The following is a 22,431-nucleotide window of genomic DNA, read 5'->3' as shown; positions in this document are numbered from 1 at the left end:
ACTGTTCTCGCCCGACATTGATTAGCTTCAGATTAGAGTTATATAAACGATCCCTTCTACAATAGATTGCCCCCAATTGTTATTGCCTTCTTCTGTAAAATGTGCAGATTAAATCATTGTGAACTCTCATTCAGGCCTAATGCATGCTTTCGTCGTCCCTTGAGGTTGCCTCTCTCAAAAAGAACATTGATATAATTAGGAAAGGGGGTAGAATAAGTGAAGAAAGAGTGAGGCTAGGTTTTTTGATTCCCTTAATCATGGACCTGTCCACAGGGCTCTTTATGACTATGGTTGTGAGAGTCTGTTTATTATTATGGGAAAAGTTTGTCCCCTTAAAAGAATGACTCTTGCAATTCATATACTAAAGACAATGGAATACTTCAATATTTCCCTAAGTCAACCAAATTGAGCTTTGAAAAGACATATGAAATAGTTTTCCATTATTTTTCCCCACCATAGTGAAACCATGCTCCTACCTGCTGAGTTGTGCAACATTATAAGTTTCGCATTTGATCCAAAGAAGTCACCCTTAGGATATAGGATGTGTTGCCATAGGATTTTGGAAATGTATATGTTATATCGCCTCTAAAGTCACTTGTACTATCTTTTCTTATCATCTGTCTCTTTTGAGCTCTTTTCCTTCCAAGAAAGTGTTCCATCAAAGCAAGCAACTGTCAGTTAGCACCAGACATGGGCAGCCAAACGGAGAGGGCAGGAATAACATGCAGGTCATCTGACAACAAAAGTGCTTGAGCCAAGGAAGCAAAAGTCCCTGGAAAGATATCATATCACCAGGTCAATTTGGAAGACCTTTGAAAGCATGGGATCCAAAGAAGCACATCCTGTCAAGGACCGTAGTCTCGAACTAACGAATATTCCCGGACCTTCCTGTGACAACATATATTGCGGCTGTCGTGTTGTTGACATCATGCTGTGGTGTTGTTTTTGGTAGTGTTGAGTCCGTTCTAACTCAAAGCGGCCCTATGAACAGAGCAATACACTGCCCTGTCTTGCGGCATGCTCACAGTTGCCATGTTTGAGCTCATCATTGCAAGCGCTGCGTCAAACCACTTTTCCTTGCTCCTTGACTTGACCAGGCATGATGTTCCTTTTCAGGCACTGGTCTCTCCTGCTAAAATGTATAAAGTAAGTGGGACAATGTCTCACTGTCCTTGCCTTCTGCCTGTACTTTTCCCCAAAAGAATTAGTTCTATTGGCAGTTCAGTGCCTTTTAAAAATTGTCTTCACCGGTATCATTCAAGTGCGCAGATTCTTCCTGGTCTTCCTTTTTTTCACGTACATATGAGGCAACTGAAAATACCATGGCTTGGGTCAGGTACACCTTAGTCCTCAAAGTATCAAGTTTGCTTTTTAACATTTTAAAGTGGACTTGTGCAGCAAACTACCCAGTGCAATGTGTACTTTCAACTTTTGACTGCTGCTTCCATGAGTATTGCAGATCCAAGTAAGTTGACATCCTTGACAAAGTCATGAGGATCTTCTTTGGTCCAGCTGTGAGGATTTGGGTTTTCTTTACATTAATTTGTAATGCATATTGAAGGATGCAATCCTTGATCTCTATAAACAGGTAGTCTTTTGGCAAGCAATGTGGTTTTATGTGCATATCGCAGGTTGTTAATAAGCCTTCTTCCTCTCTGATGTGGCATTCTTCTTCATCTAACCATCAATCTTCTCTCTCTCTTTTCTTTTTGTTGCTCTGCATACAGATTGAATAAGATTAGTGAGAGGACACAGCCCAATCTCTCACTTTTCTTGATTTTAAACCCTGTGGGTTTCCCTTGTTCTATTGCCACAACTGCTTCCTGATCCATTTATAGGTTCTGCATGTGCACAATAAAGTGTTCTGGGATTCCATTTTTCTTATTCACAGTTTGTTATGATCCATATAGTCAAACAAATTTGCATCATCAATAAAAGACAAGAAAGCATATTTCTGGTATCCTCTACTTTCAGCCAAGATCCATCTGACATCAGCAATGATATTTATTGTTCCTAGTTCTTAACTGATTCTGGCTCGAACCTCTGTCAATGTACTGCTGCAACTGTTGCTGAATGATCTATGGCAAAATTTTACTTGCATGTGATATTAATGATAATTGGTCTCAAATTTGAACAGTTTGTTGGGTCACCATTCTTTGGGGTGGGCTCAGATATGGGTCTCAATTTGCTAAATAGCTCTCTTCCAAATTTCTTGGCATGGGAGAGTGGTTGCATCCAGTGCCTGCCTCATCAGCTTGTTGGAACATTTCAATTGGTATTCCATCAATTCCTGGAGCCTTGCTTTCAGCTAACATCTTCAGTGCGGCTTGGACATCTTCCCTCCGTAAAATTGGCTCTTGATCGTTTGTTACTTATGAAATGGTTGAATATCAACGAGTTCTTTTTGTTACAATGACTGTGTATACTTTCTCTGTTTTTTAGTGCTTTCTGCACTGTTCATTATTTTACCCATAGAATCTTTCAATTATGCAACTCAACTAAATTTTTCCTTCAATTCTTTCAGCTTAAGATACATTGAGTGTGTTCCTCCTTTTCACTTTTCTATTTCTAATTCTTGGCACATTTCATTATAATACTTTTTCTTCTCATGATACCCTTTGAAAATTTCTGTTCAGCTCTGCTGCATCATCATTTTCCCCATCCATTTGCCTTAGCTATTCTATTGTTATGAGCAAGGTTCAGAGTCTCTTCCCATATCCACTTTGATCTTTTCTTTATTTCTGGTCTTTTTAGTTACTAGCTTTCTTTATGAATAATGTTCCCGATATCCTCCCACAGTTCATCAGGTCTTCTGTCCCTAGTGTTTAATGCTTCAAATCTGTCCTTGAGGTCATATTTTGGCTCTTCTTGACTTCCTTTCATTTTCTTCAGCCTCAATGTTGGCTTACTTATGAGCAATTGAAGGTCTCCTCCACAATGGGTGGTTTCTTGTCTATTGGACTACATTCAGCTGTGATGATGAGCTTCTTCCTGGTCTCTGCTAACACATGTAGTCAATTTCATGTATTCCACATAGAGAAGCCCATGCAGATAGTTGCCTTTTGTGTTAACCCCTTAAAGCTATTTGTGATGAAATTGTTGTTCTTGGAAAATCCTATCATGCGAGCTATAACTTCATTTCTATCATGAAAGTCCCCTTCTTCAGCTACTGTTACACTTTGTTTCCAACATATGTGTCCCAATGACCAATGGCTACCAAAGCATCTTGATAGTATGTCTTCTCAATTTCTGCATCACTATTTTCAGGAGGTGGTGTGTAAATTATAATAAGAGCTGTAGTGTCTGAAGTGCCTTTGTAAATAAATACCATCCTATCACAGACAGCATTGTATTTCAAGATGGATCTTCAAATGTCCTTTTTGACAACAAATGTGAGAGTATTTCTCTTGAATTTGTCATTCACAGCATAGCAAACCATATGACTATCTGACTCCAAATGGCCCAAACCAGTCATATTCAGTTTACTAATATCTAGAATATTGATATTTATACAGTCCAATTCGTTTTAAATACTTATAATTTTCCTACATTCCTAGTTCCAATTATTAATAGATGTTTACAGATTTTTTTCCCTCATTTTGAGTCATTTTCCATCAGCAAGTGGAAGACACAAAAACTTTACTTCATCAACGTCATTGTGGTCAATTCTACTTTGAGAAGGCTGCTCTTCTGATAATTAACTGATGATAATTCAGAAGCTGTGCTGGATGTTTCTTAATTTGGTTTTAAAAGGGAGCAGAGGGTAAGAAGCAGTGTGCGAGTCTTCGAATTTAAGGAAGGATAGCATTGTAAGACACTCTATGTCGGTATCTTCAATTTAGGGAAAACAAACAAACTACCATGGAATAAATCCAATGATGATGCAGGATTAAAAAGCTAGCTTAATATCAACCTATCTTCCCAGGTCTTAGTCAAGTTCATTGCTATGTAATTGACCTCTAGATGACTTGATCAAATAAACAGAAAATATTGTTCTTTTCCTCCCGCTCACTGTGACCAAGCTCCCATGACCTTTCAAAAGAATAAAAAAGAAGCAAAGACCAAAAAAAACCTCACCAATAACCCCAAATTAATTCTTCTCCGGAAAGGTTAACAGATGTTTCTCATGCTATCAGATGATTGAGGAAACAAAACACATCTGGTCATTAAAACCTGTAAAATAGTTGCATGATTTATTTAGAGGAGAGTTGACACTCTGGTGGTTTGAAGGAAGGTGGATACTTCTGTTTAACTTTCCCTGACAATTTAGTAGTGATGATAACCAAAATCAACCTAGCAGGTGTTAGTAGGTCAATTTCCAGAAATGAGATTTTGCTCTAAGGGGTTTAAATGAGCTGTACCTAGTGAGATATGCGTCCTGTATTTCAAAAATTTAAACATTTTAAGTGCATACCCTTTTAAGTCTATATTGCTACTTCTAAATCAGGGTTCCCCAAAGTGGGCGATGCCAACTTATAGATCAGTGGTTCTCAACCTTCCTAATGTCGCAAACCTTTAATACAGTTCCTCATGTTGTGATGATCCCCCAACCATGAAATTATTGTTGTTGCTACTTCATAACTGTAATTTTGCTACTGTTATGAATCAGGCGACCCCTGTGAAAGGGTCATTTGACCCGCAAAGGGGTTGCGACCCACAGGTTGAGAACCGCTGTTCTAGGTGAAGCTGCAATGTTCCCAGGGGCACTGCAAAAGCAGATATTTGCACTTTATCCTACATATGGGCTACAGACATTTTTCATTATGGGTACAGATATTTTTCGTAGTGAGGGGGGTATTGTGCAATTTTTTTCCTGAAAAGCGGGCAGTAGATCAAATAATTTGGGGGAGCAATATCCTAATGAATGATGGAGAGACTAATTTTGAAGTAAAAAGCGTAAGCTATTGTTAACTGCTTCACCTCAGGGGACCACATACACAACAGTGTAAAACATTGCTTGTCTGGATACTTTCTACTTGCTTTGGGTTTTAGGATTCCTAGTGGTTGTAGTGTTTACCAGTTGGGCTACGAGCTGCATGGTGAGCAGTTGGAAACCACACACACCTCCACAGGGGGGAAGATTGGGCATTCTACATCTTAGAAACTCACAGGAGGCCCACTTGAGTCAGCATTAACTTGATGGCAGTGAGTTTGGGTTTTTTTTGGGGTGGGGCTGTTTGGGGGAAGATGTTGTTTTTTGGAATTAAGTAATATTTAAGTAAGTAGGGTTTTTATGTTTGTTTTTTTCAGGTGAAGTACAGTGTACTCATGTATCCTTGATGTATTTCATGATCACATGATCACAAATATAAATAAGTATCACTTGTATTTTTTTAATCATTTGGGCTTATAAACAATTATGTACAGAGAGAACAGGGTGCTATCATGTTACTTCATGATATCAAACATTCCATTCAGTACAAAAAAAAAAAGAAGTAGAGAAAGACTAGGGAAACATTTTTTTTCAGTGTCACTCCAGTAATCCTGCCTGCAGAGTCCACTGGAGCATGCATGTGTGCCAAATAATCATTGTGAATTTCAACAAATACACGACAATGTTTACAAACACAGCAAGGGGCATGCATTTCAGTAATGAAAATCTCCACACATTACCCAAAACTACAAATATAAAGTGATTCAGTCATAAAAGGGTGAATAAATACATAATGATCCCATAATATTTCAACAATAATATACAACTTATCATTATGCCCGTAACTCCTTGCCACCACAATTACTGAATGAATTCTGACAGAATAGCTGAGCGTAAAGCATTAGGGGTCTCAGTTCTGTTTCAGTAGAAAAGTACATTCATTTTTGTGTTAACACTCTATGCTAATTATACATCATAACTATGCTTATATAGCCTTTCATAACATGATGAATGTTAAAATTTATTAATTTTTCTCTTTGATTAAATATGATAGATTCAAAAAGTTCATGGAAACATGGAATTAAAAGCAGCTCCCTCCTACTTCAATCTTTAGCAACTAAAACTAGAAAATGTATCTTTGGAAAGGTAAATCCTTTATTGAAATATTCACCTTTGCAAATTTGTAAACAAGGAAATTATCTAAGTTACTAGAATATTGGAATTTTCCAATTATATGAGAAATTGCATTTATGCTTATTTACTTTCTGTGATTGGCTCAACAATAAATTTAGGTGTTAACTTGCGCTCACCTATGCTCTTTAATAACTTCCTTCCTATGAAACATGCTTCCTGAGTGTGATGATATTTTGTGTGAGGTAATTTCCCTTGTCTCTGAATTTGGGGATTATGTCTTTTCTAACACCCTCTTCCATATGAACAGTTTTTCTCAGAGCACTTTATGAACCAGCTCCATTATTAAATGAAATTGATTAGAAGAGTTGGACCTGCTAAGATCTAAAACCAAGAACCAACTACACTTCCATTGAGTCAATTCTAACTGATAGGGACCGTATGTAAAGTTTACAAGACTGTCACCAGAACAGGCAACCTCATTTTTATCCAGTGGAGCAGCTGGGGATCTTTTGATTAGCAATCCAAGTCCATTTTATTCAGTAAGACTCTGGGTGAAGACTAGTAATTTCTTCCAGGAGCTACAGTTTGGTTGAAGGGGTTCTTGAAATATAGGCATCAAATTGTGGTTTGAAGTGTGACTAAGACTTTCCATGTGATGGTAAGTCTTTGACAGTAGTAAGGCAATATTCTAGAGACCATGCTTAGTGAGTTGTACATTGGACAGTTAATCACAAAATCAGCGGTTTAAAACCACCATCTACTCTGAGAGAGAAAGATGAGGCTTTGCATCCCCATAAAGTGTTAAAATCTCAGAAACACACAGGGTCAGTTCTACTCTTGTCCTATAGGATTACAATAAATCACAATCAACTCCATGATAATGAATTTGAGTTTGAATTTTGAGTTTTGGTTGTTTCAGAGTTGGTAGATGTATGGCTTCTGAGACTGCATGCATATTCTATATTGAGTGAACAGAACCATCTAAAGATATCTCATGACCTTGAATCTTTCCACATAATGATATGTGGTCTGTACAAGCCTAGGTTTTGACTGAATTACCTAATGGTCTTGGACATATGTAAATTTAAATTCCAGGGGGGTCTGGTAACAATCAGATTCTTCAATGTATGCTGAAGACCCAATAATGCCACATAGATTTGTTGATGCTATTTGTTGTTGCTGTTTGTTTGTTTTTAATTAATAGAAACTACTAAATCTGGAAGAACCTTGGAGAGAGGAGGTTTTATGTGAGGTATTCAAATAGGAGGGTCACCCAAAGTGAATAGCTTTCAGTCGAGTTTACAGATTAAGAATAGACTATGAAGAAAGAATAGGTTGTCTACTTTGGAGAGGTTAGTCACTGAAAATCTTATGGATAGCAGCAAAACATTGTCAGATACTGAAGACTTTATGTATAGCAGTAGGGTATGGTCCAATATAGTGCCAGAAGATGAGCCTTCAGGCCAGAAGGCAATAAAAATATGATGGAGGAAGAACTGCCTTCTCAAAGTAGAGTCACCATAATGACATTAATATGGAATAATGTTTTTGCAGACCTTCATTTGCTGATGGAGCATAACTCAAGATGAGAAGAAATAGCTACATATATCAATTATTAATCATAAGAACTTGTAAGGCATAACATATCAATCTAAGGAAATTTAAAGTCATCAAAAATGAAATGAGACCCATATAAATCAATACCCTATTTGTTAGTGAGCTAAAATGGACTGGTGTTGGTCATTTTTAATCAGGTAGGAATGACTTTGATTTACTATGGTAGGTGTGTTTGTCTGGGTACTTTAGAGAAACAAATCCACAGAAACACTCTTGGGGAGGAGATGAGCCAGTCAGGGTGCGATGTAGCAACGATGAAACATACAACATTCCTCTAGTTCCTAAATGTTTCCTACCCACCCCCACCACACTATCATGATCCCTCTACCTTACAAATCTGGCTAGAACAGAGGATGTACACTGGTACAGATAGGAACTGGAAGCACAGTGAATCCAGGGCAAATGATCCCTTCAGGGCAAGTTTTGTGAGTGGCAATACTGGGATAGTGGATGGAGGGTTGGTTGGAAAGGGGGAACCGATTACAAGGATCTACATACAACCTCCTCCCTGGGGGACGTACAACAGAAAGTGGGTGAAGGGAGACGTCGGACAGTACAAGTTATGACAAAATAATAATTTATAAATTATCAAGGGTTCATGAGGGAGCGAAGAGTGGGGAGGGAGGGGGGAAAATGAGGAGCTGATACCAGGGGCTTAGGTGGAGAGCAAATGTTTTGAGAATGATGAGGACAATGAATGTAAAAATTTGCTTTACATAATTGATGTATGTATGGATTGTGATAAGAGTTGTATGAGCCCCTAATAAAATGATTAAACAAAACAAGCCAACCACAGTGTCTGGCACATGCAAAGTTTAAATGGCCATATTAATGTTTTACTGTTGTGGCCTCACTGCCTAATGCTCAATAAATATGATTTAAATAATAAAGAAAAAAGAAAAGAGAGAGAGAGACAGAGTTTTATATAAAGGCTAAGTGCGCATCAAGAAAACATCCCAACCCAGTCCTGCCCAAACCCACAAGTCCAACATTAACCCATATGTCCAACACCAATCCACAAAATCCTCCTCTATCTCACAATGATGTTGACTGCGGGAGGAAAGCTGAGTCAGTGAAAGAGTAAGCATCTCAGAGCTGGCAGGGATCTCCACATGGTCTCCAGCACACAGGACAGCATCTGGGTTGGTCCATGTGGCTTCTCCTCGGGAATATCTTACAGGAAGTGAGCCTTGCAAGCTGAAACAGGGAACTAGCTAAGGCAGCTGCACCCTGGTCTGACCACCACAAAGCAAGAGACTTAAGAACTCAAAAAGTGAGGCTCACTGAGCCATTTATCTCTCTGCCCTTCAATTAACCCCACATGTGTCTATTGGCCAGGTTGGCACAATAAACTAACTAACTCAGTAGGAATGACATATTCAAGAGTCATGGTGTTGCTTTCATCCTCAAAAAGGACATTGCAAAATCTATCTCGAAGTACAATTGTCTTTAATATCTAACTGCATTCAAGGAAATTGAATCACTACAACTTTTAGTCAATTTACATACCAACCTCTAGAGCTAGTGATGACACATTCTACTTCATATAAACCAGAGCTTCTCTGATGATTTTCTCAGCATACAGGTTGAATCAGTGTGTTAAAACCAGGACACTTATGATTTTATATATATATATATATATATATATATATATATATATATATATATGGAATATAACAGCTAATTAGTACACACAGTGGTATAGAGGGCTCAGTTCACCTCACTTCCATGAAACAGTTAATTTACTGAAAGTCCTTCAACTCACAAGGGCAGTTTGATCCAAGGTCATGGAGGGAGACAGCTGAGTCTTACATAGAGCAATGCAGGTAGTCTGGCCAGAGGCAGCAAAAAGTAGTCACCAACAGCCAGATGACAGAATACAACAGATCCAAGCTCAAGTGATGTACACACCTGCAGCATGGCAAAGCACTCTTAAAGGAATTTCAAGCTCTAGCAACACAATCCACAGGTTGGTTGTCCCACAGATAGTGTAGCTTCCAAGTTGAGGCAGAGAATTTTCTAAGGCAGTTGCACACTGGTCTGATCACCAGAAAGCAAGAGAGAGACAGGTGGGTCTTGCCAAGCCATTTATCTTTTACCCTCCAATCAAACTTTGACCTTATTAATCCCACATGTTCCTATTGGCCAGATTGGCACAATAAACCTACCTATCAAAATCAGTATGGAGAAGAAGAGAGGATACAAACCTGTCACACACCTTTCCTGATTTTAAACCATGTAATATCCCCTTGCTCAGTTCACAAAACTTCTTCTTGACCAATGTGCAAACATTGCATGAGCACAATCAAGTGTTCTGGAATTCCCAGCCTGTTCAAGGTAGTCCATAGTTTGTTATGATCCATATAGTTGAATGCCTTGGCATAGTGAATAAAACATAAGCATGCATCTTTCTGATATTCTTTGCTTTGGGCCAAAATCCATCTGACATTAGCAGTGATATCCCTTGTTCCATGTGCTCTTTGAATCCAGACTGAATCTTTGCTAATTCCCTCTCGGTGTACTGTACTGTTACTGCTGCAATAACTGTCGGGAGATTTTCAGCAAAACTTAAATGCATGTGATATTTTTCTGTACTTTGAACACACTGTTTGGTCACCTGTTTTTGGAATTGGTACAAATATGGATCTCTTTCAGTTGGCCAAGCAGCTGTCCTCCACTTTTCCTGGTATGGATGAGTGAGTGCTTCCAGTGCTTCATCAGCCTGGTGAAACAGTTCAATTGGTATCCCATCGATTCCTGAACTCTTGTTTTTGACTAATGCTTTCAGTGCAGCTTGAATTTCTTCCTTCAACACCACTGTTTCTTGCTCATATGCTATTTCCTGAAAGGGAGAAATGTCAACTACTTCTTTTGGTACAGGAATTGGGTGTATTCTTTCAATCTCCATTAGGATTGCAGGAAGACTTGGTAACAATGTGAGATGTGCAGATGACCTAACTTTGGTTCCCGAAAGTGAGGAGGATCTGAAGCACTTGCAGATGAGGATCAAGAATTTCAGCATTCAGTATGGATTCAATGTAAAGTACTCAATATAAGGAAGACCCAAATCCTCACAACTGGACCAAGAGATGTTAACAGCATGTTAAATGGCGGCAAGGCTGAAGTTGTCAAGGATTTTGTCTTGTTTGGATACATAATTGATGCTCATGGAAGCAGTAGTCAAGAGATCAAAAGACGTGTTGCATTAGGTAAATCTGCTACATAAGACATGTTCAGTGTATTAAAAATCAAGGTGGTTACTATGAGGACTAAGGTGCTCCTGAACCAAGCCACAATAGTTTATATTGCCTCATACACATGGGAAAGCTGGACATTGAATCAAGAATTGCTGCAGTTGAACTGTGGTGCTCGCAAAGACTGGGCTGCTAAAAATATAAACCAATCTGCGTTGGAAGGAGTAAGGTCAGAGTGGCCATAGGGCCAAGGAGTTGAGATTTTATCTTATGTATTCTGGACATGTTGTTAGGAGAGCCCCGTCCTTGGAGAAGACAACTGTGTTTGGCACAGTGGAGGGAGATAGAACGACACCAAGACTGCAACAGGAGGCTCAGGCATAGAAACAATTGTGAGGATAATGTTGACATTATGGCACCTAACAACAACAATAACAACAAAGCTAGTGATGAAGAAATTGAAGAATTTCATCAATCACTTCAGTCTGAAATGATCACACATGCAATCAATAAGAATTAATAGTTACTGGCAATTGGAGTGAAAAAATTAGAAACAAAGAGAAACATTAGTTGGAAAATATGACCTCATTGATAAAAATGAAGTTGGCGATCACATAATAGAATTTTTCAAAGGCCAATTACTTCTTTATCTTAAATTGAAGGAAAAAATTCAAGCCTGCAATTGCAATTTTGAAAGATAATATATTATCTTTTATATTTATTTGCTAAGTATTTTATGTATTTATATGTTAAGTATTATGATAGCAGACAAACTTTGGACCTCTACTCAAGGCCTCCCTTAACAAAAGAACACGTTGTTCTGACAACCTACCACTCTTTTATTCTCACCTTCCCAACATGATCGCTGAAGACAAAATGGGTGCATAAACAAATGTGGTGAATACAGCAGATGGGCCCAACTATCAAAATATATAACTTATGGGCTCTTAAAGGCTTGAAATTAAACAAGCAGCCATCCATGAGGGAAGCAAATAAACCCACATGGAAGAAGCACACCAGCCTCTGTGATCTTGAAGTGTTCGTGGGATCAGCTATCAGGAATCAAAAGGTCCAACACAAACAACTATATAGAAGACACTAAGGAGTGGGGTTGGAGTGGAGACCCAAATCCCACCTGTAGACAACTGGATCTCCCCCCACAGGAAGGGATGATTCCACTAAGGTATAGAAGAGCTCCAAGGAATCACACATCATTCCTCTAGTTCCTGAATGCTTCTGCCCCCCACTTGCAAACCCTGCTGGACCGGAAAACACACATTGGTAAAGATAAGAGCTCTGGATGCATGGAATTCAGGACAGATAAATGCCTCAGGAAAAGGAGTAGGGTTAAAGATATCCTGAGGGTAGAGAGATGGTTAGGGAGGGCGAAGGGAGAGAAAGGGGAACCCATCACAAGGCTGGATATTAGCACCCCTTATTCCCCAACAAAGGGGATGAATAGCAGAAATGTGGGTGAAGGGGGGCAACGGACAGTTAAGATAATTATAGGTTCATGTTTCAGTCTCTCACATTGAGAGTCTTTCTCTTTTCATTGCTCGTCTACCATACCAAGCATGATGCCCTTTTCCAGGAACTGGTCTCTCTTGATAACATGTCAAAAGTCTATGAGATGAAATCTCACCATTTTTTTCTTATAAGGGAATTCTGATTGCCCTCCTACCAAAACAGATCTGGTTGTCCTGTTGACAGTTCACAGTACTTTTAATATTCTTTATCAACACCCTATTTGAAGTGCATCACTTCTTCTGTAATTGTTTTTATTCATTGTCCAGCTTTCACACTCATTTGAGCTCATTGGAAATATCATTACTTGGATCAGGCCCACCCTAGGAACATGGGCGGGATGGCTTTTTTATGGCCACTGAAAGTGATAGAGATCTTGGAAAATCTCTTAGCAGTTTCATTTCTTATATTTTAAAGAAATAGACACCTATGAAGAAAATTTTAATTTATAATTCCGACATATTCCTTTATAAGTTTCTTATAAATATGGCATTGGCACACCAAAATATAACGTTAAGTAAAAGATGCATACTGCATAAGGAGATATAGATTTATTAATTCTTTATAGATGTAGTTTAAGTAGATGAAGATTATCGATCTATTCTCTTTTTCGACACTTCATCTTAAAGGGGATAATCATACTTATTGATTCTTATGTAGCCTGCTTCTTTAGATCAATATTATATGTTATCTATATTGGTAGATGCAGTTCTACTGATCTTATCCACTAAGTATCATTGCTTGTGCAAAACCAATACCATACTTTATCTTTCCTCTTTTATTAATACTTATTTAATTTCCAAGTAAGTTTTGCTATTACAGGCATATTATAATGAACATTTAAAATTATGTCTTTCTGTACACATAATTTTCCAAATCCCTAAAAATAGAATTACTAGGTTTTAGGAAATATTAACTTTTAATTTTATTAATAGACACTCTAGTCGCTTGTGATTTTGGACTCTGGGATTTTTTTATTCCTACTGGTTGTCAGAGCTTATCTCAGTAGTGTCTGTCAAACTCCTATAATCTTCTGAGAGATACTACAAATTAATGTAGCAGTATATTTATTGTGAATCTATAAGATTCAAATAGGGTAGCGTCACCCATAAATTTCAGCAAGGTGCTGCAAAGAGGAGGCAGTGACGTGGGTTGTATAGATCAGTGTTATATTATTTTCTCAAGTTGTAACATCACCACATGACAGGTTACAGAAACAGTCCCCAAAGGCATGTTGTATCCTAAAGCAGCTACTGTTCAAACCCTGCAATGCTTGCCTCTCAAGGCACTTTACTGCCATTCAGTGGATTCCAACTCCTCACAGCCCTGTAAGGCAGGACAGACTTACCCCTGCGGGTTTAGGAGAATGCAGAGCTTCAAACCACCACAAGCTGTCCAGAGAAAGACTGGGTTTTCTGATTCTGTAAGTAGTTACAGTCTTAGAAACCCACAGGGGGCACTGTGAGTTGCTATGGACTCCATGAGAATGAATTTGGGTTTTGTTTTTTCCTTTAACTTTCTATGTGAGTAGAAAATCTCATGTTTCTCCCAAAGAGTGGCTGGTGGTTTTGATTGTGATTAGCAGCCCAGCATACAACCACTATTCCTCTCGGGGCTTGTCAAAAGCTGGCAACCCCTAATTTTCCAAGAGAACCCCATGTCGAAGACCAAATGGTCTATGCTGGGCTGTTTAGTAGGCCCAGAGAGGACGCCAATGTACCACTCCTTTCAAGGCTCCACAGGACACTCAAAGGCAAATGGGTTACATAGGTCACCCTATTATCATCAACCCAGAAATCTGAATTGCAGGAAAATCAAAATTATTCTGTCTTGGCTTCTACTATCATTCTAAGCTTGCAAAGACTAGGCAGCCATGTGACTTCTGCAGATAAGATACCATGTGTATACACAGCATTGCAAAGGAAGCTTCTTTTTCAGCTTCATTAGAAGCATAGAAAAAAATAATGGGATGCACATACATGGTAAAAGTAACACGGGTTTTTCTCTCTCTCTCATATGAATTTCCCTCTATTATGTCAAAGGATTTCTGGCATCTGAATTTTTTTTAAAGGGTCAATGCTGGGTCCAGGTTCATTAAGCATCCTAATAAAATTTGAGAACATACCAGGTGTTTCCCATGCTATGTTGTAAACATATTGTCTGGTTAGTGTGTCTATTTTGACAGGTCCAGACCAATCTAATTTTTACTTTGTCTCCCTTAGTCATGTACTCGCAAAGTCTAAAATAACAAATTTTTAGACAGATAAATCAGCAAATTCTTGCCATTCTTTTGGGTTGTTACTCTTTTCTACACAAGTTTAATCATTTGACACCCTGGGGCATTCTGGAGTCTGGTTCTAATTATGGGCCTAAAGACAAAAGACCAAAGAGAAGTGTTAGCTACCTCTTATTAGGGAGCTTCCTCAGGCCAGGAAACAACTGCTTTTGTTTTCAGCCAGATTGGAAAGGTCAACTTCCAAAGAGTGAAAAGAACTCTTCTTTAAGCAATAGCAGCCAGCGGGGAGGACCATATGAGTCATTCCTTCCATCCATGGTTCCCCTTTTAAGTACCCAGTGTTTCTTTCTGATCAATAGTTTATGGCTATAAATAAGAATCAAACAAAGAATTTGATTGTGAATTGCTAAACCACAGGATAAATTTAATCTCTCCTCCTTCACCAGTTTCAGTTCATGCTTTGAGGTGGTAATTAGGGGGATATCATGGAAATCAGCCACCTGACCATAGAACCAAACAAACTCTCCACCGTGGAGATTACTCTGGCTCCTGGGGACTCCTGGCCACTGAGTGCTTAAATTCCTCTTGTCCTTCAAGATGTTTTAAGGTACTAGGTAACACTGTCCTCCTGAAATTTGTTTTCAGTGGGACAGATAAGAATTGAATACTTAATTGGCTATTTCCTGATGAGATGATAAAGATTCATTCTTGAAAAGCTTTTGACTGGGCTCAGCTAAAGCAGGCCAGGCCCCAACTTCCCTGCCATGTCCCTGAAGGTCTGCCATTGCCCCCTGGAATGCGAAGACCGAGAAATGGCGCCAGGGATGCCTGACTCCCAGATAACTGGACAGTACCTGCTAGAGCTGATAAACTTCATCCTGGGCCATAAACCTCACTGTTGACATCATGGACCGCAAACCTTACTGCTGCGGCAGGGACCTATCTCTCCCCGCTTCCCTTTAAAAATCCCAGACGCGCCGCCCCACCCCCCCAACTGGATCCTGCGATTCCCCTAGGCTACTTGCTAGACAATGGGGTTCCCCCTAATAAAGCTATTTCTGCTTCTGCTCTCTCTTTGTCCTGTCAGTTATCTTTGTCTGTCTCCCTGTGCCTCAGTTTACCCCTCACCTATCTTGTGCCTCAGTTCGTCTTGTATGTGGGTCATTATTTCTGTTATGGCCTATTACAACACAGCCCCCAAACCTGCTATTCGCCTGTTTATTTTCAGATCCCTTTTTTGACTACAGTTTCTTTATGAATAAGTGCTTTTTTTTTGCAAGCAAAGGAAACTGATTTGAATTAATTTAAGCAAAATGTGAAATTTTTGAATGCATAAGAGAGATACTGGAGGCTTATAAAACTAGTGCAAAGGCTGGGCAGTAAGATTTGAAGGTGATGGGAGCCAAGAAATCCCGGAAGCCATTCAGTAGGAATGAGGAGACAAGAACTATAGCGTACTGACAGCATGCTGGCACAAAATTGAAGGGGTTACAATGGCTTCTTCTGTTTTTATTTTATTTTTTCATAATTATTCAGAACATAAGTTCTGAGAATGTAGTATCCAATAATACAATTTAAGATTTTTTTTAATGAGAAGAGAAAAATAAAATGTGGCTCTGTTTGAAAGGGAAATAGATGCTGGCTGGCTGAAAATGACCCAAAATGAGCTAATGTTATTTTGAAAGAGACATAAAGGTTATTCTGTTTTTAACTAAATTGAAGTATTTTAGTAGATGAAATGAATGAATTTTGAATTATTATAATATAGTTGGGTTTGCTTTTGTTTCATGGTGTGCATGGCATATGCTGCCTTCTTCTTCTGTTTGAGGTCCAGCCCAAGGAGACTCGCTATCAAGTAAGTTCTCCAGAGTACGTCTCTTAAAGATACCAAACTAGGGCACATCTCCAGGAGACCTCTTCAGGCTGTGGCCTGCTCTTTATGGGGAGGGCTCATTGCCCAAACACAGAGAATCCCAGCCCGGTCAAGTTGACAGAAAACCTAACTATCATACTCCCTGTAGATGGAGACTAGGAGATCAAAACTAAAACTACAGCTTGGAGCCAATCTAAGAGAGACTAATGTATCTGCACCGAGGAGAAAGATGGGAATTTCTACTCCCGGAAGGTTACAGTCTTGGAAACCCGAAGGGCAGTTTCACCTGCCCTAAAGGGTCACCATGAGTCAGAATTGACTCTATGACAGTGAGTTTTAAGGGCTTTTTTTTTTTTCAGGGAATTTACAGACCAGGAAAACAATCCTGTACTCAGGTGACTTGACAGAGATAGATCTATTATGGGAATCATGCAGGGGATTCTATTCATATTAGATAATAACAATTTTTGCATGATGTGGCCTATTGGGACTATGGGTATTTTAACTTAGGTACTTAAAAGTAATTGCTGAATTACTCAAATTATGTACACTAGATTGTACCTTGTGAGAATATTATTCAAAGGTATCTGGCTGCCAATCCAACCTAGCTACATAATGGGGAGATACCATGATGGTATCAGGACACCATGCTTAACTGAAGTCCAGTCAACTTAGAGATTTAGCCATCCTCCTTACCATTTCCTTCACTGAAAGGAACATGTTGACCAAAGAAGAATAAATTAAAAGGTGAAAATTTACAGTATAAAGATATTATTTACTTATAACAAATAAATCATTATGCCCCTACCATATTTCAAATAACTTATTAAAACATAGGAACTTTTTGGGTGGGAAACTACTATGTAATTTACTCTTTATATGAATATTTTTACCCAAAAAAGTTATTAATAATTCTTTATCTTTTATATCATCTTTATTTTTTAGAAAACTGACATGAAACACATTTTTCTTTGGATTTTCATTTTTGCCAAAAAATTAAACTATTAGATTAGACATGGGACTCTACTTTGACTTAGTGATGATATATACTTGAAATGCAAAAGGTTCATAGATACTTCAAATATGTTTTCAATATCAATGAAATATACTATAATTGTACTGCTATCAGATGGCACAAAATAGAAAATTACCATTTTTCACATATAGAGTGGCCACATAAATAAGGAACACACATATATAACAGAAAGAAATGACAAAATTATGTCCAAAAGTCCTGCCAGTACTTGTTTGTGCATATATTACACGTATCTTATGACAGTTCTGGAAGGCAGTTTGGGCCTCATGGATCCTCAGGCAATAATATGAACATGTTACTTTTGATCATTATTTATAAAATAAAGTTAAGAGCCATGGTAAAATTTCATGAATTGGTAGAATCCTGGTAATTAGTAAATAAACAATTGAAACTGTGCATTTGCCCTGGGGGAAATGTATTAGAACGGGTAGACCAGAGAAAGAAATCCACAGAAATTCACATGTATAAGAGAGTTTTATCTAATGGGTAATTGTACATTAAGAAAGCATCCCAACTCAGTGATGTCCAAGCCCATAAATCTAACATTAGCCCAATTGTCCGACACCAATCTACAAAGTCCTCCTCCATCTCACAAAACACACGTAATGACACTGACTGCAGGAGCAACACCCAATCAGTGAGTGTGTAAAGATCTCAATGCTGGCAGGGGTCTCCACACGGCTGCTCCAGCACCGAGGGTTTCAACAGGGTAGGTCCATGTGGCTTCTCCTCAGGAATGCCTTCCAGGAAGTGAGACTTGCCAGCTGAATCAGGGAACTGGCTAAGGCAGCTGCACCCTGGTCCAACTATCAGAGAGCAAGAGACCCAAGAACTAGAAAGGCAAGGTTCGCCAAGCCATTTATTTCTTTGCTCGTCAATTAAACACGGGAACTATCTCAGGGAATTTGCACCTGGACCTGAGAGTATTGGATAGCCTTGTATCTGATCTGAGTACAGGTTTGTCACAATAGAGACTAGTAGAGCGTGATCTGTGCACGGGGCTGTCACAACCTGAGCATGAGCTAGTTTTTTGGAAGGTGAGGATCTGTGTCAGATGCACCAGGGTCTTATTCTGTCATTCTCATGTGTATCCCTCCAGTCCCTGAAGAACAAAGACTCGATACCAACTTCTGAAAAATAAGTCATGAAAAAGCCTACAGAGTCAAGCAGAAAAAGATTGAATAGACAATTAGGCATTTATGAAAATGAAATACCCAGGTTTATGTTCATTAAAAGACTTTATCAAAAGATTTTAAAAAGACAACATATTTGGAATCAATTTATCTAATAATTATCTAATATCAAAGATTCTTCATTCCATTTTCAATGATTTTTTTCAAGCCTCCTAAGATCAAATATACAAATATATGCATGCATAGGAAACAAATTCATAGTGTCATACATACACATACATACGTGTGTTTTTATGACATGATTTCAGAGAGAAGAAAAATATTCCAGTAAGAAAAAATAGGAAAGAGGCATGAATACACATGTTTCCAATGAGAGTAGCTCAGATGCAATAGTACATAAATCATTGTTCAGTGACTACGAGTCATTTCCAATTCATAGAGATCTTAAGACAATAAAAGGAAACACTGCTTGGTCCTGTGGCAAACTCACAATTTTTCACAGGTTTAGCCTATTGTTGGAGCTATTCTTAATCCATCTAGTTGATGGCCTTCCTCTTTGAGCACACACACACACACACACACATGTGCGCGCGCACACACACACACACACATAATTTTACTGGGGGCTCTTACAGGTCTTATATCAATCCATACCTAAATTAAATAAAACACATGTGTACACGTGTTGCTATAAAAATTCTTTCCCAACACCACATTTCAAATGAATGAATTCTTCTTTCTTCCGTATTCAATGTCTAACTTTCTCAGGCTTAGGAGGCAATTGATAGCCAAACATCATCCACTTTCTTCACCACGTTTGCTTATGCACCCATTTTGTCTTCAGCAATTGTGTCAGGAAGGTGAGTATGAAAGAGTGCCAGGTTATTAGAAAAAGCATTCTTGTGTGTAGGGAGGCCTTGAATAGAGGCCCAAAGTTCACCTGCTATCTTAATACAAGCATCCATCTAGCTGAGAAGCAACAAAGCCCACATGGAAGAAGCACACCAGCCTGTGTGATCATGAGGTGTCAAAGAGATCATGTATCAGGCATCAAAGAACAAAACATCATATAATTGTGAATGAGGGGGAGTGCAGGGTGGGTACTCAAAGCCCCTTGTAGGCAACTGGACATAACCCTTACGGAAGGGTGTGGGGAGGAGACGAGCCAGTCAGGGTGCAGTATAGCAACGATGAAACATACAACTTTCCTCAAGTTCCTAAATGCTTCCTTCCTCCCCGCCCGCACTATCACAATCCCAATTCTACCTTGCAAATCTGGCTAGACCAGAGGATGTACACTGGTACAGATAGGAACTGAAACACAGGGAATCCAGGACGGATGATCCTTCAGGACCAGTTGTAAGAGTGGCGATACTGGGAGGATGGAGAGAATGTGGGGTAGAAAGGGGGAACCAATTACAAGGATCTGCATATAACCTCCTCCCTGGGGGATGCACAACAGAAAAGTGGGTGAAGGGAGACACAGATAGTGTAAGATATGACAAAACAATAATTTATAAATTATCAAGGGTTCATGGGGGAGTTGGGGAGCAGTGACAGAGAGGGTAAAATGAGGAGCTGGTGGCAGGAGCTTACGTGGAGAGCAAATATTTTGAGAATGATGAGGGTAACAAATGTACAAATGTGCTTTATACAACTGATGTATGTAGGTATTGTGATAAGAATTGCATGAGCCCCCCCCCCAAGCAAACATATAAATATATGTACATTGTCCTCTATCCCTTTCATTATTAATGAACATATTTACAGATAGCTATACCTTTATAAATAGGTTTTGCTTTCTATTTCTTTCTTCTACTTCATTTTACCCTCCTCCTATCCCATGGTCATGCTCTCATTCCACTCATCTCTCACTAATTCTTCTTGGTTACATTGGACTTGATCAAATCACACCAAGCTTCCTCACCATCATTTTTTGATCTCTTGTTGTTCCCTGAATTTGTGGCCTACTTTCTTCTCCTTCCCACCCCATACTCTCCCATGTCCCCACTGGGACTGATGATTCTGTTTTTTTTTTCTCTCTGTCATGTCTCATGGTGAGGGCAGACCTAGGTCCTCTCAGAATTGGCTGTTCACACAGGGATGTTATCTCTGGGGTTTGGGGGGCCATGATGAGGTCCAATCTCTCTCTCTTTCCCTGTTAGTTTGTACCCATGTGGTCTGGACTGACCCACCATTCTCCCCCAGCTATATCGTTAATGTTGTCCTCTGTATTACATTCTTCTGTGGAGGGGGTTAACATAGCTCAGTTTGGGCCTGGCCTTATTTTCCTCCTTGTTTGTTAGTTCACTATTTGTACCTGGCCCTGTTGTCCTCCCAGTTAGTTCGCTGCTTCATGCCAGTATATTGTCCCAAGGCTTTGTGCTCTGGGATGGGGCCTGTATCTTTCTCCCTTTCCTGTGGAGACATAAACAATACCCTCCCTTATCATATTACCTATTATTGGTCCTATGGTACAGCAAGGGAGCAAAGGTGAGCATTTGGATTAATCATGTGCAAAATTCATATAATATCTTTGGACTACATTTCCCAGAAACCCTTGCTACCCACCCCCAGCATAACAGTGGGTGGGGAGAGAAGCACAGTAATACTGACTGATTGGGTGACTTTCTTCTCTCCTGGAAGATAAAATAGCCTAGGCATTTTGTGCCTATCAAAGTAAATCTTTACTTTGGGAAGTCAGGAATGAAGTTCTAACAGTCCAGTTGTGAAGATTTTAGTCTTCCTTACTTTGGTCTTCTTATGTCGAATTGTAATCCATGCCTAAGACTGCAATCCTTGACTTTAATCAGCAAAGCTTCAAATTCTCATCCCATACAGCAAATGTGTCATCTGCCTGTTAATGGGTCCAGCTGAGTGTTAAACAGAGGCTGGCCATTTCAAACATCTCCCTCTCATACTTCTTGGTTACAAACTCTCTCTACCACCCCCTACACCTCCACTCTCCCCTCAAAGCCTCCCATGTGCATCAAAGGCTATGTCACCCCCTTCATCCAAACTTGCCAATCAGGAGGACAGGTGATGCTGTCCCAGCCCCAGCCTCAAGTCTCCACCCCTAAGGAGGGTATAGTTGTCCTGTGCCTTCTTTGTGTTGGGACTACTCTTCCTGTCCTCCGAGTGGCCCGGAAGACTGTTCCTTGAGACCTAGGTTTCGGCTGATCTTTTTCTATCACTTATTGCAGGTTGTGAATAAGACTTCCTTCAATCTCGATGCCACATTCTTCATATAATCCAGCTTCTCAGAAGATTTGCTCAGTGTGCAGATTGAAAAAGTATGGTGTGAGGATGCACCCTGTTGCACAGCTTTCCCGATTGTAAACTGTGCAGCATCCCCTTGTTCTGTTTGCCCAACTGCCTCTTGATCCATGAAGTCTCAAAAATCATATATAGTGTCCCTAGGAATCAGAAATGACCCAGGGCAGTGAGTGTCGGTTCCCGATTAAGAGACCAAGAAGTACAGGCGTGTTTGTTTTTGTTGTACATAGTTGAAATCTTCTCTGCTGTCATGTAACTAAAACAACAGTAAGATTTAAACATTTAATCAGAACTGCACTCTGGAGGCATCTGCATACTAAACATGTTTAGGTAAATTAGTTAGGACTGTGTACGCCTTAAGTGTTGTGCTCTCATAAAATATTATATGTATGAGACCAAAATGACAAGAGTAAATCAAAAGGACAGATGAGAACATGAAAAGTCTCGTAAGATCAATTTCAAAGTGATATAATAATTTGAGAAGAAAGAGCAGGTTGGTGACTCAAGGTGAAGAATGCCACCAATGTCATTGTTC

The sequence above is a fragment of the Tenrec ecaudatus genome, chromosome 3 (genome assembly GCF_050624435.1).
Source record: "Tenrec ecaudatus isolate mTenEca1 chromosome 3, mTenEca1.hap1, whole genome shotgun sequence".
NCBI classification, from domain to species: Eukaryota; Metazoa; Chordata; class Mammalia; order Afrosoricida; family Tenrecidae; genus Tenrec; species Tenrec ecaudatus.
This window is presented reverse-complemented; position numbering follows the sequence as displayed.